General features: G+C 36.9%; 1 pseudogene; it reads right to left on the bottom strand.

Annotated features, from left to right (window-relative positions):
* Positions 1-8,811: 8,811 nt before the first annotated feature.
* On the bottom strand, positions 8,812-9,850 carry LOC143645724 (farnesyl pyrophosphate synthase pseudogene; annotated as a pseudogene).
* Between the last annotated feature and the right edge of the window lie 8,638 nt (positions 9,851-18,488).

The following is an 18,488-nucleotide window of genomic DNA, read 5'->3' as shown; positions in this document are numbered from 1 at the left end:
AGGTACCAGGGGATGTATTGATTTGCTCAAGCAATGATACTACCTCTGGAACAGCAGCTGCAATTGGAGTTACCACCTGGTTGAGTTTATGATAATCCACTGTCATTCTCCAAGACCCATCTGTTTTCTGCACAGGCCAAATAGGAGAGTTGAATGGGGATGTGGTGGGAATCACCACCCCTGCATCTTTCAAGTCCTTAAGAGTGGCAGTAATCTCTGCAATCCCTCCAGGAATACGGTATTGCTTTTGATTTACTATTTTGCTTGGTAGGGGCAGTTCTAGTGGCTTCCACTTGGCCTTTCCCACCATAATAGCCCTCACTGCACGAGTTAGAGAACCAACGTGGGGATTCTGCCAGTTGCTCAGTATGTCTATGCCAATTATACATTCCGGAACTGGGGAAATAACTACAGGATGGGTCCGGGGGCCCACTGGACCCACTGTGAGACGGACCTGAGCTAAAACTCCATTGATCACCTGGCCTCCATAAGCCCCCACTCTGACTGGTGGTCCAGAGTGACGTTTTGGGTCCCCTGGAATTAATGTCACTTCTGAACCAGTGTCTAATAATCCCCGAAATATCTGATCATTTCCTTTTCCCCATTGCACAGTTACCCTGGTAAAAGGCCGTCGGTCTCCTTGGGGAAGACTTAGAGGAAGGTTAACAGTATAAATTTGTGGCAGTGTAACAGGTTTCTCCCCCATTGGGACCTGGCCTCCCCTTCATTCAAGGGGCTCAGGGTCTGTAAACTGTTTCAAGTCTGGAAATTGGTTAAGGGGCCGTGACTCTGTGTTTTTGTAATTCAGGTTAGACTTCTGTTCCCTTGACCTAGAACTCTTTTGTTTATACAACTCCAACAAGAATTTAGTAGGCTGCCCTTCTATTGTATTTCTAGGCACCCCATGATTTACTAGCCAATGCCACAAATCTCTATAATTTTGATGCCTCCTTTGAGTTTGTTGTCTATTATAATACCCACGTCTACCCTGTCTTTGGTGATTAAGTGCTGCCACCTGGCTTCTGCCAACTCGGGATCCTGTCATCCCCATTGTGTTTAAGGATTCCAGCTCAGTGACAGCAGTTCCTACAGTAATATCTGACCTACAGAGAAGTGCAACCACAGAGCTCTTGAGGGATGATGGTGCTAGTCTCACAAATTTATTTCTCACTGTTCTGGTAAAAGGTGCATCCTCTGGACATTCCTGGGGTGTAAGAGCAGGCTTTGCATGATAAATACACTCTAACATTTCAATCTCTCTAAGCCTCTGGATCCCCTCATCTACATTATACCAGGGCAGTTCTGGCATTTCAACCTCAGGTAATGTTGGCCACCTTTTGATCCATGTTTCAACCAACCACCCAAACAAGCTGTTAACACCTTTTCTAACTGCTCGAGCTATAACATTGAATGCAGAATCTCTGCTTAGTGGGCCCATATCAATAAATTCAGCCTGATCCAGCCTTATATTCCTCCCACCATTATCCCACACTCTTAAGATCCATTGCCACACATATTCCCCTGATTTCTGTCTATATAAATTGGAAAACTCACACAGTTCTTTTGGAGTATAACGTACCTCCTCATGTGTGATACTTTGTACCTCACCTTTAGGGGCCTGTTGGGACTTTAGTCTAGTTATAGGTCTAGAAGAAATGAGGGGTGGTGGGGGTGGGTCATGAAAAGAATTAGAAATATCTTCCAAGCCATTTGCTTCAGGGCTTTCATTTGCAGTTTCATCTGGTGAAACAGGATTAATAACTCTAGGGCTAATCCCTTCAGGAGGAGGTTGGGTGGCCAATTCCTCAAGGCAGGCTGGAGGTGGGGCGGCTATGTCCTCAGGGCAGACTATTACAGGGTTATCTAAAGAAGGCTCAGCATGGTCTAGGGTTTCAACCTCACCCCCAACATCATTATCAATCCATATGTCACCATCCCATTTTTCAGGGTCCCACTCCTTTCCAATCAATGCCCTCACTTTAACGGCAGACACCATGCAAGACTGAGATTTCAGTTTACGTTGTAAAGTTGCTACTCTAACAATAAGATTCTGAGTCTGATTTTCAGAGATCTCAAGTCTACGGCTACAGGAAATAAAATTTTCCTTCAGGATACTCATAGAAACCTCTACATCTTTCAGACGGTGCTTAAGCTTCTCGTTTGAAGCCTTAAGCCCATCCCTTTCACCCTTTAATGTAGACAGTGTATCTAACAACAACCAACCAACATCTCTATAACTCTTATTTCTACAAAACTCTGTAAAGGTGTCAAAAACATTATCCCCCAGAGTCTGGCTTCGTACAAGCAAAGCATTAGGAGAATCGAATGATGATATTTTGACTATCTCCTTTGCCAACTCAGTCCATGGATTGCGAGTGTCATTCTGATTACGGAAATCAGAGTCCTTAGTGTCTCTGAGCCCAGTCAGAGTAGAAAACCATTCATAAAAACCCATTTTTAAGATTCTGTTCCTTAAGAACCACTCCTGGTACCAAGATGTATTAGTTAGGGTTCTCTAGAGAAACAGAACCAACAGGGAACACTTGCAAATATAAAATTTATGAAAGTGTCTCACGTGACCGTAGGAACGCAGAGTCCAAAATCCACAGGGCAGGCTGCGAAGCCGATGACTCCAATGGATGACCTGGACGAACTCCACAGGAGAGGCTCACCAGCCAAAGCAGGAATGCAACCTGTCTCCTCTGAGTCCTCCTTAAAAGGCTTCCCATGATTGGATTTAGCATCACTAATTGCAGAAGACACTCCCCTTTGGCTGATTACAAATGGAATCAGCTGTGGATGCAGCTGACGTGATCATGACCTAATCCTATGAAATGTCCTCATTGCAACAGACAGGCCAGCGCTTGCCCAATCAGATGAACAGGTACCACAACTTGGCCAAGTTGACACCTGTCCCTAACCATGACACCCCTCCATTATAATTCATTTTCTATTAGTTGCAGATCAGAAGGTTTGCTTAAGGAAACTGCATACAATACTTTCCTCTGGTCAGGAATCTCAAATAATTCATCCTCCATTTGCTTCCAACCTATAATAATTTGGCATTTAACCTCATTTCTCTACCAAACTAATTTTCCCTAAGCTCATGAGCTACCACCATTGTAAAGCTTCAGGGAAAGCTTTATATAGGCATTTGCATTTGCTATTAGCAGTATTTGATATTGTAGACCACATTATCCTTCTTAAGGTGCATTATTTTATTTGATTATTATCTTCTTTCCTCTTAGTTGATGACTGATGATTTCTAGAACTTTTATGATCTCTTCTTCATAAATATGAACTGTCTTATTTTCTTCTATGGTTATTCCATTTTTTTCTTATGTTATTTTTTTCTATGGTTCCAGTTGCAATCCCCATTTGATAATATGCAAATCCTCAACATAGATGCCATGGACTCCTGGATAACCTACAAACTCCCAAATCTTAGTTTCTACGTACCTAACCGTTTCTTTCCCAGTGTTTCTTTTTCAGGTGAATCATTGCCACATCATTTATTTGCATACATTATAAACCTGCCTGTATTAGTAAAGCAGCTTCCTTAGCAGGCCATCATATTTTATTGGAACTCTCTGCAGCCAGAGACCATTTTAAAATGCAAGTTGCTATCATCATAAAGCTGCCTGTGTTTTCAACACTTTGCCAAATGTAGTCCAAGGCTCATGAATAATACTTGTAATAGTTATGGCACAGGATATAGTGAAGGATTAAATAGAGCCAAGCAAAGAGATACACCAACAAACACTTGCTTAAATAAGATAAATTATATGTCACTTGATTCTGCTACAGGTATTACTTTAGGGATCTTGGTCCCTTTCATTCTCCTGTCCCAATGTTCTCAAAGGCTGTCCCTTATCTCTATAATTTAAGCAAATTTCAGAGACCCATCGCTGCTCCAGACTGTGAAAAGTTGGAAAGAAAGGAATTCAAGGGCCGTCTACTTTGTGTTTAAGGAAATCATCTGGAAAATGTGCATCATTTCCTCTCACATTTTGTTGTCCTAAACTTAATCTCCACCTAGTAGCCAAACAATATGAAAGCAAGAAAACAGTGTGTAAATGCATGGACAGTCGAGCTAAAATTGGGACTCTTTTTAAGAAAGAAGCAGTATTGGGGAAAATTAGCAGTCACTGTCTCACTATCACATACAGCTCATCCCTGATATGCTCATTTTCTGTCTCCCTGATTTCTGATTACTATTACTTCCCCAAAGTATCTTTACCTTCTTGTTTCCTTATCTTCATAATTTGTCCTCTTAGAAAACTCCAGCTTACTAAGTCAGTTTCTGTTACTTTTAACTGGAGAACACTATCTAAAGCAGAGTGTTTCAGAAGGAAATGCTATGGTCTTGATTTCTGATGATATGAAATTTGTTGTGTTTTTTTATTCAGAAAACATTTTTTTAAACATTTTCCCCTTTGAATGTTTGAAAGATATTTTCTTATCAGCATAGTTGCATATTACTGCCTGAATACATGTGCAAAAATGACTTATTTTTTTTCTGGAAGCTGATGAGAATTTATTCTTCAAACTACTATAAGGGCTAAGGATTTTGCATAAAAATTCTTTGATAACTTTTTGCCAATTATTCTGTTATCTTCACCTGGAATGGAATATTCTTGGATTTAATGTCACCTTTCTGTTTTACATATATGTTTCAACTTATCCTATTACTTTCTATCATTTCCATTTAACCCTGATGACTTTGTTTTTCAAGTTTATCTTTCATTATGACATTTATGAAATTTCTTTCTTGGGTTAAAAAAGAACTATATATATTTTTTGAGGAAAAAATCTAGTTATTTTTCTAGTAAAATATTCTCAAAGACCTCTCTTACTCTCAGGATTCAAATTGATATCCTTGTCCTTTGTTCAGCAAGATTTTATTTCATAAGACTCAAATCAGTATTTTTCTTTTGCTATGTCTTTGAGATCTCAGTGTATCAATAGAGGGAGTTGAGATTACCACTGGGGCCTCTTTCTATCGAATTGCTGTACAAATTATCTTGTAAGACACACATGGGATTAGCAGAATGATGCCCATATATCACAGCCCAACATTTGGTGTCTAATACACACTGTCTAGTATTGCTTTCCTTTACATCTATTTTATCCTTTCTCCAAAAATCCAGTTGCCTGGTAACAAGAAGAGAGAGTTTGCTTAAAATATTAAAATGTACAATCTCCACTTCTGCAAGATTTCCTTCCATTCTCTGCATTTTAAAGCAATCTTTTCTTTTTTTTTTTTTTTGAGGAATATCCCTTCTGGTGTGTGATGGGTCAATGCTGACTTCGGATCCTTCATCCTGCAACCTGCTTCTCTGCACACATTCATGCACACACTCACAAACACACATATGCAAGTACACACACATCTTCACATAGACACTCTCTTTCGCATCCACAAAACTTAGACAAACATACACTTTCCCTAAGTGTCATAGATGTTCTTTGGATATTTGGGTAAACATGCACAAGTTACAGCAAGTACTACTGAGGGCATTCTATTTACCAGGAACTGTTCAAGTTGATTTGAATATAACACGGAAGATAAAAACTTTTTATCTAATGTATCTCACATTCTAAAGGGGTGATAAAGACCAAAAAAAGAGAAAAGAATCATCAAAAAGTAGTTTTTTTAAAGTATAAGAAATTAATAAACATGACCGAAAATGCAGTACGGGGAAATAAACATAAGAATATAGAGGTTTGGTAGTATAAAGAATACTGTGTAGCGTACTTTGTATCAGCCTGAACAAGACTAGAAGGACTTGAGAGATATGCATGCAGATAGAGAGCAAAGCCAGTGCAAACATTTAATGCATGTTAGCAACCACAGAAGGACACTGAGCCTGAAGGGAGCTGAGGCGGGGAATAAAAGAGATGATGTCAGAAAGGGAATGGGAGTCTAAATCACCTAGAGCCTTGATGCTACTATAAATTCTTTGACTTGTATTTCACATCCAGAGCTTTGAGCCATGGCAGGACAGGATCTGGCTTGTGTGTTACTGAGACCCTTTTGCCTACTGTATTGAGAATAGCGTAAAAGAGGCGAGTGTAAGAGCAAAGAATTCATTTACAAAGGTACATAATGAATAATCCATGCCACAAATGAACACACACATCATGATGGGTAGGAATGAAAGATATGAAAAGTAGTTAACTTTGTAATAAACTTCAAAGGTAGAGCAAACATTATCTCCTAAACTATTGAATGATGTGGTGTAAGAGGAGGAAGGAAGTTAAGCATGCTTTTACAACTTTGAGGCAGAAAGCCTGGAAGGCTGTGGGCAGGTAATTTGGAAGAAATATCAGGAATTCAAATATGGGCTTATAAGGTAAAAATGTTTTATAATAGATCTATTTTTTAGTAAATAGCTGAATACATACATACAGAATGCATGAGTAATGGAAAGAGATATAATTTGAGGACAGTGGTAGCTAATCCCCAAAGATATCTTTCATCTTGTGAACCACACCTCTCTTCATTCATGGTTTTGAGTAGTCAGTCTTCTTCTCCTGAATTTGGTATGGCTTGTGATTCATAACAGAATTTTAGCCAACAGAATGTGGCCGAAGTTATGCTTCATAGCTTCCAAGTCTCTATGAGAAGAATTCTTGCAGATTTCACTTTGATCTTCTGGAACACGTGCTCTGGAGAAAGCCAACTACCAGGTAAAAAGTGTTACCTAGTTCTTCATTTGCTAAAGTTGACAGAATGCAAACCAGAAACACTTTGGCTTTTTCAAAAGGGATTTATTAAGTTACATATTACTTATTTTAAGGCCACAGAAATGTCCAAATTAAGGGACCAACAAGAGGATACCTTCTCTGAATAAAAGCTCATCATGTCTTGGATTTCTCTGCCCCATGGGAAGGCACATGGTGATGTCTGCTGTCATTTTCTTCTGGCTTCTGGGTTCATACAGCTCTCTCAACCCCTTCTGTATCTCCAGACACCTGTGTCTTAGTTTCTTCTCTCTGTATCACCTCTCCAAGCATCTGGCTGCTCGCTCCATAATGTCTCCTTCTTAAAGGACTCCAGTAAGTGTTGAATGGGCAAAGTCACATCCCCATGGAAATGATCTCATTAAAAAGTCGCACTCAAGAATAGATCTACACCCACAAGATTAGATTAGGATTAAAAGAACGTGGCTTTTCTGGTGTATATAACAGCTTCAAACAAGCACATTCCACCCTGTGGACCCCTAAAAGACATGTTATTTCCAAATGGAAAATTCATAATTCTATCATAATATCACCTTAAACCATTTAAGGAACCGTACAAATATAATACTGAATCTTAAATCATTTCCATAACAATTAAAAAGAAAAAAACAATACCAAGTCAAAACCAGCACAAAATCTCATGAAAATCAGGTTCAGGCGTAGTTTGTCCTAAGGTAAAATTCTCCCCTTGTTGTGGAAATGTGAAACTTAGAACAAGTTATCTGCTGCCAATATACAAAGGAAGAATAGTCATACGATAAACATTCCCATTGCCATAGAGATAAATTGAAAGGAAACCGGGTCCACTAAACACAAAAAGTTTGGAAAACCAGCACGGAAAACTCCATTAGATTTTAAGTTGTGAGGATCATTTATCTCGGGCCTTGAGAAAGTGGCAGTCAGACCCTTTCCAAGGACTTATGCAAAAGCCCCTCCCTCTCTAAACATAAATGTATGTTCCAACATACCCAAGCATGAGGAGACTACCTTGTTCTCGGCCCTACACTCTTCAAGCATCTGGGTGGCACCCAGATTCTCTGCCATCTCTGGGGCACATGCTCAATGCCACCAGAACAGTGGTGTGGCAGCCAGACGCTCCCCAATCCTAGAGAATGTGCCCCAACCTCTCTGAGTCCTGAGGGGGCAACATTCTTCCCAAGCAGTGGAATGGAAGGCCTGTCCTCTGCTTCTGGGATACACTCACCCTCTTCACATGCATGGGTTAACCTTCTCTCCTAGCCTGAGATTTCCTGGCTCCAGACCTTAGCTTCCATAGTTCTGCCTTTGAACTCATTTTGTCTTCAATCAATTTATTTTCTGTTTCTTTTAGTCCAGACCGGCAGTGGTTCCATTTATTTTTTATTATTTTTTAATTTATTTTATTTATTAAACATACCAACATGCAAACACAAAAATTCCTACCATATGATCATTCCATTCTATGTATATAATCAGTAACTCACAATATCATCACCTAGTTGTATATCATCACCATGATCATTTCTTAGAACACTTGCATCAATTCAGAAAAAGAAATAAAAAGAAAGTGGTTCCATTTATACAGATCTCACAAAAAATCTGTTGACTTGGCATGCAGAAAAAGGGGTCAAAACCATCAGCAGTAGGATTTTCCATAAATCCTTTCTGAATAACTTCATTTCCAATCCTGGCCTTTTCTTTTCTTTCTTTCTTTCTTTTTTTTTTTTTTTTTTCAATGGTTGACTGGTTCCACATTTGCTTAAATCCTCACATGGGGCAATATTCTCTGGGGTTCCATTTTCCTAAAGCTCAGAATTTTCCAAACTATCAGGTTCTGGTTTCTTTGTATTCAAGAATTCAGTTCTCAGCTTATCCCTTTCCTGTCACATTTTACTATAAGCTGCAGGAAAAAACAGGCTGCATTTTCCACATGTAATTTGGAAATTTCCTCAGATACATATCCAAACTCACCATTTCAAATTCTGCATTACATCCAACACCAGTATTCAAATTTTTTTGACAGTTAGACTAATTTATTATGAGCCTCCCCTCTCTACCCTTGCAGTCTCTAAGTCACTTCTTCCACTACTTAATCTTCTGTGTCAGCCGCAGAAAAATAGTTGGGGCTAGGGACTCAGAATGCTACTCGATGAGGCTGAGAAGGCATCAGTAACTGTTTTCTTTGCACTGTGTGAAGACAGCTGGCAGTTCCTGATCCTCATAGAGTACCTTCACCTGGACCACATTCTCAGCCTCTCTATACTTTGATTTTCCTGCAGGATCTAATGTTCCAAAGAGGCCTCTTGCCGTCACTGAACCACCAGCCAGATGCACTTCTTGTCTTGGATGTCAGTGCCAACCTTGCCAGTGACATTGTGGTCTCTAAAAAGGTAAAGGTAACCATACTGTCTCTGAAAGAGTTCTTCCAACTCCAGAAGGATCTTCTTGGTATTGACATACTCCTTCTCCCCATCAATGTCCACCATTTACATGGCAGCAGCTACAGGAAGGTAGAAGGAGTAGAAGCTGTCTTGCACTTGGCAATGAATTTGTACCACTTTTCTGTGACTCTTTCAAGATCTACATTACCCTGGGGGGCTGTGATGAGGTCCAGAGTATGCCCATTCTCTGTCTGATAGAAAACCTGCAGGGACAGCTCCATCAGGTTCAGATAATGGGGTGACTCCTGACAGTAGAGCTTCAGCAGATGGTAGATTCATGCTTTCAGCAACATGGCATCAATAATGGCATCCAAACCTATGCCTGGCTTCTGATACAAGCAGGTCTGTCCCACTTAGATGAGGCATGAATCCCTGATGTCATCAACACCAGGAAAAAGCTTGAAGAAGTTCCACACACCAGCCCACAATCAGAATCCCCTAGAGACTATCAGTACCCTGCTTCTTTGCCTCCTCCAGCACCTGGAAAACTGCCAGCACCATCAACCCCCAAATGTACATGCCTACAATAGGATTGTACCTCAGGATGTCCTTGATCCAGGCAGTAGTGCTGTCTCTGGGTGCCGCATATGATCTTCAGTCAGCACCTTGAGAATCTGGGAGAAGTGCTGGATAAAATTCTGTTTTTCAGGGATATAAATATCAGATTTCTTGTTTCCTTTCATTCTGAGGGAGCAACAGAGTGCTTTGTTCCTGGATTCTGGTTCTTGCTTGGTTAGCAGTACTCAATTTTGCCAAATTCTCTGCCACTTTAAAATAAGAATCACCTTCCTTCCTGTTTCTATCTAAGACCTCATTGGAAGCACCTTGAGCACCCATATTTCTACCAACAGTCTCCTCAAAGCATTCTAGCCCTTTTCTATGAATCATATCAACTCTTCCAGAATCTTCCCCTTATCCATTTAGAAAAACATTCCAGCATTTTTGGTATTTGCATATTGCAGGACCACCCTACTTTTCTGGTACCAAAATCTGTTTTGGTTTGCTAAAGGTGCCAGAATGCAATATACCAGAAATGAATTGGCTTTTTCAAAAGTGATTTATTAAGTTAGAAGTTACTTATTCTAAGGCCATGAAAGTGTCCAAATTAAGCCACCAATAAAAGGATACTTTTTCTCAAGAAAGATTCATCAAGTCGAGAATTTCTCTATCACATGGGAAGGCACATGGCAATGTCATGTGTTCTCTCCTTTTCTCCTGGTTTCTGGGTTCAAGCAGATCTCTCAGCTCTTTCTACATCTCCAGACACCTGTGTTTAGTTTTTTTTGTTTTGTTTTGTTTTGTTTTTTCTCTGCATCACCTCTCCAAGCATCTGACTGCTCTCTCCAGAATGTTTTCCTCTTGAAGGACTTCAGTAAGTTGATTAGTACCTACCTTGAATAGGCAAGGTCACATCTCCATGGAAGCAATCTAATCACAATTCTCAACATACAATATGTCTGCACTGACATGATTAGATTAGGATTGAAAAAATATGGCTTTTCTGGGGGTATATAATAGCTTAAAACCGGTATACCTGGTATTGTCATGTTTTGAAGAAGCCAAGCCAGTCAAAAAGAAAAGATACATGAAGAAAAAGAGATGCATTAGAGTTCCCATTTGTTCCAGATATACTAGGCTGGACACTAAGCATAAGAACGAAAAAGACCTTCTAGACGAGAAGATCAATTAAACTGTCAGATGACACCAGACAACCCTGCTGATGTGTAATCACAATTGCATGAGAGATCTCAAATACAACTATTAATCTGAGTCCAATCAGCATGTCAGAACCATGAAACTTTATTATACTTTGAGGAGATTTGTTATATTCCCAAGTCATTAGCATAAATATCGTATGTAAATCAAAAGTTGGCACACAATCTCAGAGACAATGAATATAGGAAGAGACAGAACGAAAGGCACTTACATAGTAGCAAGCACTCCACCTTTAAATTTTGAGAAGACAGTAGAAAAGAATAAATTAGCCAGATAATTTTTAAAAAATGCAACTCAAAAGGGGGGTTAGCATCAACTAAATTCTATATGCTAATAGGTCAAGTCAGATAAAGGCTTAAAGTTAACAACTGGACTATTATTTTGGGATTGAGCATTTGGTAACCTTGAAAAGAATGGCAAAAAGTCTTAATTGAGCATGTTTAAGGGGAAATGAGTAAAATGACTTGGGGGCAAGTAGTAAACACAACAATCAAGAGTTGTATAGAGAGGGAGAAAAATGAAGAGACTGTAAAGAATGGACTAATAGCAAAGTTTTGATCAGAGAGGAGCAAAACAAGGAATGTAGATGCTTACGGAAGTTAGCAATAACAAAAAGCCATTGGCATGGCCTAGGGCTCCACATCTGAAGGTAATGAAGGTGGAAGTTAGGAACAAACAGGAAGGAGTGCCAGCAAAACAGAATCAAAGTGGAGAAGCTCTGTTTACAATGTTTATTTTACAGATAAAATAATATTACTTTAAAATATTTTACTATGAAATTATTTCCACTACTTTCTTACAATAAACTTATCCTCATCACTAATAAGCGTGCCTTGCCACCTTGACAATTAAGAATATTTATATTTATAGCTTATTTTAAATCTTGTCTTAATGAATGTTTTCATAATTCACATTAACCAAAGATTTTTTAAAAGGCTAATTTAAAGAGAGATTACCAATATAGACCCTTTTTCCTTTCCCATTTGTCCTCCATTAAAAGTTAAAAACATTATGAACATTGTCACCTTAATTAAGCTCAGAACTTTTCTAGTGTAGTATTTAAATATATTACCATTAAGCATGAGAATGACTACCTTTACATATACTTGAGAGTAGAACTTCCCTATGTTCTGGGAAGAAACACAAAAAACTTTCCAAACAAATACTGTAGTGACTGCAAAGAGTTTATATAATTATGTAGAGAAATAATATGCATCTCTTCCAATGTTTCTTTTTCTAAAACAAATAACCATGCTGTCACCTCCTTGAATTCATTACATATTAAAATGCAAAAATAAAACATCCTTGTAGCCTGTTATATGCAAATATTTTTTTATTTGCAAAATTCTCTGATATAGTAAATGCAGATATGCTAATATGCTGACAACTAACAGTTTTTATAATTGTTGTCAACAACCTCAGCACTGAAATCTAATACTACAACTAATCCCCAGAATTTACAACAGTGAAATGAATTTCCAACAAAAGAAAAAGTTCTTGATTTCTCTTTCCTGAAAATACCATTTTATTCATAAATAATATATTTCATTTAAAGAAAGAAAGAAGTTTATTTATTCATTTCTTAAAAAAATCCCAATAGGGCAATGTAGATTTTTTTTTTTTTTTTTTTTTTTTTTGCATGGTCAGGCACCTGGAAGCTAACCCGGGTCTCTGGCGTGGCAGGTGAGAACTCTGCCTGCTGAGCCACAGTGGCCCACCCAGTAATGCAGAGTTTGTAATTATAATTTTACTTCGGCTTGCAAATGGAAAAGAAAAAAAAAATACATGGAAATCAAGAACTGCTACTATGCCAAATATAATGAAAAAGATCAAATTCTTATTTGTGTTGAGCCTGAATATTTAACAATGGTGAGTTGCTTCACTACACAATTTTAGCTAGAAAAATGCTCTATATCTGAACTTGAATTTGCAGTATTGCAGCACAGAGAGTAAGAGAGAAATAACTATGAAGCACATCAAAAGCTGCAGTTAATCATTGTTTTCAAATAAGGAAATTTGTATTAACATATTCAGATATCATTTTTATTTGCTTTTTCCCCAAGCTGATTATTTCTGGGGTTTCAGCCACTTCAAAACAAAGTCGCTAAAATAAAAATACATATATACATTTTATTTAACAGACCAAAATTTATTTTGAAGGTTTTCTTTTTAATCTCAACTGTTTACTTTTGTATTTCATGCAAAGTATGTATGAAAGATGCTATGGTTTGAAAGTGCCATAAATTAAATTAAAAATTTAAATAACACTATTGTTTAATGTGTTTAGAATTTTGGCATACACTGTGATTCAACATATGCAACTATTTTAACATAATGAAATTTTCAGAAGTGATACATCTTATTTATGTACTTTGTTCTTATTATGCTCCTTGAAAGAATATTACTTTTCTTTTTATATTGTATCTACTTGACTCTGCACAGTTCATAGTTCTTTAACATAAGTGCATAAATCACAAGGCTAAAATTGCTCGAGTCACTACTTTCTTTTCATAAGTATGATCAGTTCTTACAAATTGTTAAACATCATATTTGATTCAATTTGATAGTTTAGCTAATGACATATTATTTAAATTGTTCTCCCAATGCTATTAGTTGATGATATACCAAGGACATAAACATATATTCGAGAGAAAAACCCTTAACCTATTGAAAGTGATTTAAAGCAAAAGAAACAAAAGCACAACAACCTGGGATAGAAGGGACACTTTTTTGAGAGGAAAAAGATAAAAATCTAAAAAAAAAAAGGTAAATAATATGAAAGATAAAATTAAAATTGAAATTGCCGGTAAATAAGAGGGGAATTATTAAATATGAAGGCAGGGTATGATCATATCTTTTATGTTATATTTAATGCATATTGTGCATAATAAGCATGCCTAAAAAGAATTTCACGATAAAGAAATGTCATCTAGACATTTACTGAAAAAAATCAGAACACAGAAAAAAGCCCTAATTTATAATGACAAGGTAACAATGAAAGGGCATTACATGTGTGATAGAAGAGTAGGACAGAAAGATTGCATGGGAAGCAGCGCATGTCACCACAGCAGAGATCTATTTTGGCATCTACGTGATTGATAGTTGCGGAATGATAAAGCGTACCACCATGAGGATAAGAGACTAACAGGGAAGTGATTCATCTAGAAAATGGAAGAATTGTTTCTTTCACTTGACAGAAGATGGGATTAAAAAACTCTTTGGGAAATATAATGGAACATTTTATTTATAAAAATATATGGGGGGTGGTGCGACGGTGGCTCAGTGACAGAATTCTCACCTGCCATGCCAGAGACCTGGGTTCAATTCCCAGATCCTGCCCATGCCAAAAAGAAAAAACAAAACAAATATATATGTATATATATATAGATAGATAGATAGATGTGTGGGCTGATTTGTCACTGTGTACTGATTAGAATAACTGACTTAGAGGCACAGTTACTTGTGAAACATACTTTATGCCCTTTCATTACAATCTTAAAGGAAGAGTGAGTGAAGAAGTTAAGAAGAAAGTGAAGGAGGAAGAAGAGGAATAAGAAGAGGAGAAATAAGGGAAGAAGAGAGAGGAAGGGGAAAACCAAGAGAGGGAGGGGAAACAATATTATGTGCTTATCAAAATGGAACAAGAGGAAGATGCTGTTTTAAAAGGCAAGTGTTTCTTAAGCAAAAACATTGCCAGTCCTTCTACTTTCTTGATGAAGTTCTTTGATGCACAAAAGTGTTTAATTTTGAGGAGTTCTCATTTATTTATTTCCTTCTTCAGTGCTCTTGCTTTAGGTTTAAGGTCCATAAAACCGCCTTCAATTGTAAGTTTCATAAAATATCTCCCTGCATTTTACTCTAACTGTTTTATGGTCTTAGACCTAATGTTTAGATCTTTGATCCATTTTGAGTTAACTTTTGTATAGGGTGTGATATATGGGTCTTCTTTCATTCTTTTGCAAATGGATATCCAGTTCTCTAGGCACCATTTATTGAAGAGACTGTTCTGCCCCAGGTGAGTTGGCTTGACTGTCTTATCAAAGATCAAATGTTCATAGATGAGAGGGTCTATATCTGAGCACTCTATTCGACATTCAAGAATAAACCTGGAATATGTCATTGGTAACAGAGTCCAGCAGGAGTTAGAAACAGGGTAAGATAATGGGTAATTGGAGCTGAAGGGATACAGACTGTGCAACAGGACTAGATACAAAAACTCAAAAATGGACAGCACAATAATACCTAATTGTAAAGTAATCATGTTAAAACACTGAATGAAGCTGCATCTGAGCTATAGGTTTTTGTTTTGTTTTGGTTTGGTTTTTACTATTATTATTACTTTTATTTTTTTTCTCTGTATTAACATTCTATATCTTTTTCTGTTGTGTTGCTAGTTCTTCTAAACCGATGCAAATGTACTAAGAAACGATGATCATGCATCTATGGGATGATGTTAAGAATTACTGAATGCATATTTAGAATGGTATGATTTCTAAATGTTGGGTTAATTTCTTTTTTTCCGTTAATTAATAAAAAAAATAAAATAAAAAAAAACATTGCCAGTGAGCTTTCTCTAAAAAAAAATAATTTACTGTTTTTAATACTTAAAAATAAAAAATTTTCTTATATATTGTATATTCGTGTAATTGCTATGTTGCTCCCATCTGGATATGTTTGATAGCAATGACTAGGATTTATCTACACTGTGATCTCTTTATTATAGAATTTAGATTTACATTTACTTCATTGATATTATTTTTAAATTGTAAATATAATTCAAAATTCTAGATTTTATAATATATTTTATAAGAACATTCATCATGATATCCTTTAATAAAAATATTTTTTAAAGAAATTAATATAACAATTCCTTTCTCCAAAATGATTGCTGGTTAGGGACGTTCAGACTCTTTACAATTTCCTACTGTTACAATGTATGTGTCCAGGGGATAAGATGAATAGTGGATAGAGACTCTAGTAACCATTGGACCATGCGATCCACAGAGAAGAACCACTGAATTAATATGGAAATTTAGTTCTATCTAGTCTCTTTCTCTGATGCTCTCTTTTCTGTTGAAACCTAGGTTTATGAACCAAATCACAGTCATCCATATAATTAGATGGGTCAATGTCTTTCCCTCAGATATCTCTCAAAGTCTAAACTTGAGGCTGGAAGATAAAGAAAACTTCACATTTCCTTTGGGTCTCAATAACACTCTCCTGTCAAGATTACCTATAATAACACCGATACTGTTCACTGCTCTTCTGCTTAAGATCTATTTGTCAGTTTGCTACACTCAGAAGGAAAAAAGGGTAAATAACTTTCAAACTGAAATCTACAAAAATAAGAAACATAGACATCTTCCCTATAGTGCCATCTATACCGATGCATTGTGGTTTACATAGATGAAACCTAGGCCATGGATGACTGAGTTATGAGAAATTATATAGAGAAAAAGCAATATAAGGAAAATGGAATAGAGGAAAACGAGGATAGTAGAGTAAACCCCATCCCACCAGAGATTGGCACTCAAGAATTCATATACCTACTATTTTTTTCATGAAAAACATACACCAGATTGAAGAAAAGTAATTTTTTACTGACTACATGATTTTTAATTAATGTAACTTCAAGAACTTTATGACATATATTACACCTTTTGTCAGATTCAGTTCTGTGTGACATGGATCATAAAGATATGTGTGCCTGTTGAAAGAGTGCCACTAGCTCTCACTTCTAAAGTAATGCAATTAAATGTATATAGCTGCATTTTGGGCTGTCTGCCCTCTAAGAGTAACCCATGTTAAAAAGTCATTTCAAATCTTGTTGAATGTGCTTTTACAATAGTGACTTCATCTTAATATAATTCCTTTTCCCCTTTTCTTTGAATCCAAAATGTATTTAATTTAGAATACTATAACACATGTTAAGGTGGAGTCAGGCAAAGGGCCAGCAGCATTATGTGTGCAGGGCTCACACTTAATCTCTGGAGGAAAGAAGAGGTTAAAGTAGTAACAGAAGAACACACAAGATGGATGGATTCCTGAGGCTATTTTCTGAAAACTATTTCTGAGGAAGAACTATTGCAAGGAGGGGGAGCAGCGGCTTTTCATTACTTAGAGGAAAAGCTGACTTCTGCCCCAGTAATTCAATGTTGTGTCATTTTCCGTAGCATAGTACAATTGAGTCGCGAATCTCTTCTGCTTTAATGTTGTGAGTTAAATGAAAGCATAAAAGTTAGGAATCTTTGTTTTCCCCCTCTCTGTAGGACTGTTCATAGGCCAGGTATGAGTCCAGAGGCCATTCCATACTAAAGGAAGAAGCGGAATACCCTAATTCTCCTAAAGAATTTGGAGAATGTAGAGGGAATGTAGACTTGGTTCACATTGTGCTTTTATAAATAACTAAAATATTAATTTATTTGGTATTCTATCTACAGCTACATTTTTTTTAAGTAAAGGCACACATCACAACCATTAGACAATTAACTTAATAAATTAAAAATGGAATAATATATCTAAAAAAAAAAGAGATGTTAACTATTCCAAGCCAGCACAGCCCCAAGACCAAAAAACATGCTAGACAGTTATTCATGAGTTTTAATTAAAGACTTACAAACAAGAGAGGATTCTTCCCAATGGGATAGGTCGGGAAATGGATACCAGTACTTTGCAGATGGAAATCAGTGTTCTGCATTGATTGGAGGGGGAGGCAGGGTTTTGTAGAGGTCACACACAATGGAGGTACAGAGCTAAGAGAGTATATGCACATGTTGCTAACAAAGTTAACAATTTTCTTCTGTAACAGTAACATTTCAAGGTTTCCTGAAACATACTGCATTGTATTCCAAAGTGTATAGAATTCAATGTACTTATATGGCAGACATTTATTTCTAATCATTCACTCATATTATCACAATTATAGGGGATATTGTTTTGCTTTCTTTGTATGACATGTGCAGTTGTATATTTTAAGAACAAGTAATGGAATCACCAGTCGATGGGAAATACAGTTTAAATAACTTGTTTCTATTATTTTCCTCCAGATTGAGTACAGTAATTTACCCGTCCACTGGCAGATAAAGACACTTATTTCCCATACAGTTTTGCAAACATGTAATACTTTCAAACCTTTAATATTTTAACAAAATGTATGGGTGAAAATAACCATTGTACTGATTTCACCTGCATGACCCAATTTATAATGATTTTGAATATCTCTTAAGATATACTTTGACAAGAGTATTTCCATTTCTGTGATTTTCTTATTTGTATTATTTTATGATGTTTTATTGGCTAGTCATCATTTTTCATTTTGTTGCTTTTGTTTTTTATAGTTGACATCTGGGGAATATCAGGTGAAGGGAGCAGTGCTGGTTTGAAAGTATTATGTATCCTAAAAAAGCCATGTTTTAATCTTCATCCAATCTTGTGGGAGCTGCCATTTCTTTTAATCCTAATTCTGCACCATGATTTGGAATCTTTTGTTTGCATAATCTACAAGCTATCACAATTTGCCTCCTTTTTCCAGTTCTTGGTTTCTCTGAAGAAGTGATTTCCTTCTCCAAATACACTACTGGCCTCTACCCACCTAATTACCCATTC

This window comes from Tamandua tetradactyla, chromosome 9, assembly GCF_023851605.1.
Source record: "Tamandua tetradactyla isolate mTamTet1 chromosome 9, mTamTet1.pri, whole genome shotgun sequence".
In the NCBI taxonomy this organism is placed as follows: domain Eukaryota; kingdom Metazoa; phylum Chordata; class Mammalia; order Pilosa; family Myrmecophagidae; genus Tamandua; species Tamandua tetradactyla.
Note: the sequence above shows the minus strand (reverse complement) of the source record. Positions and strands in the feature narration are given on the sequence as shown.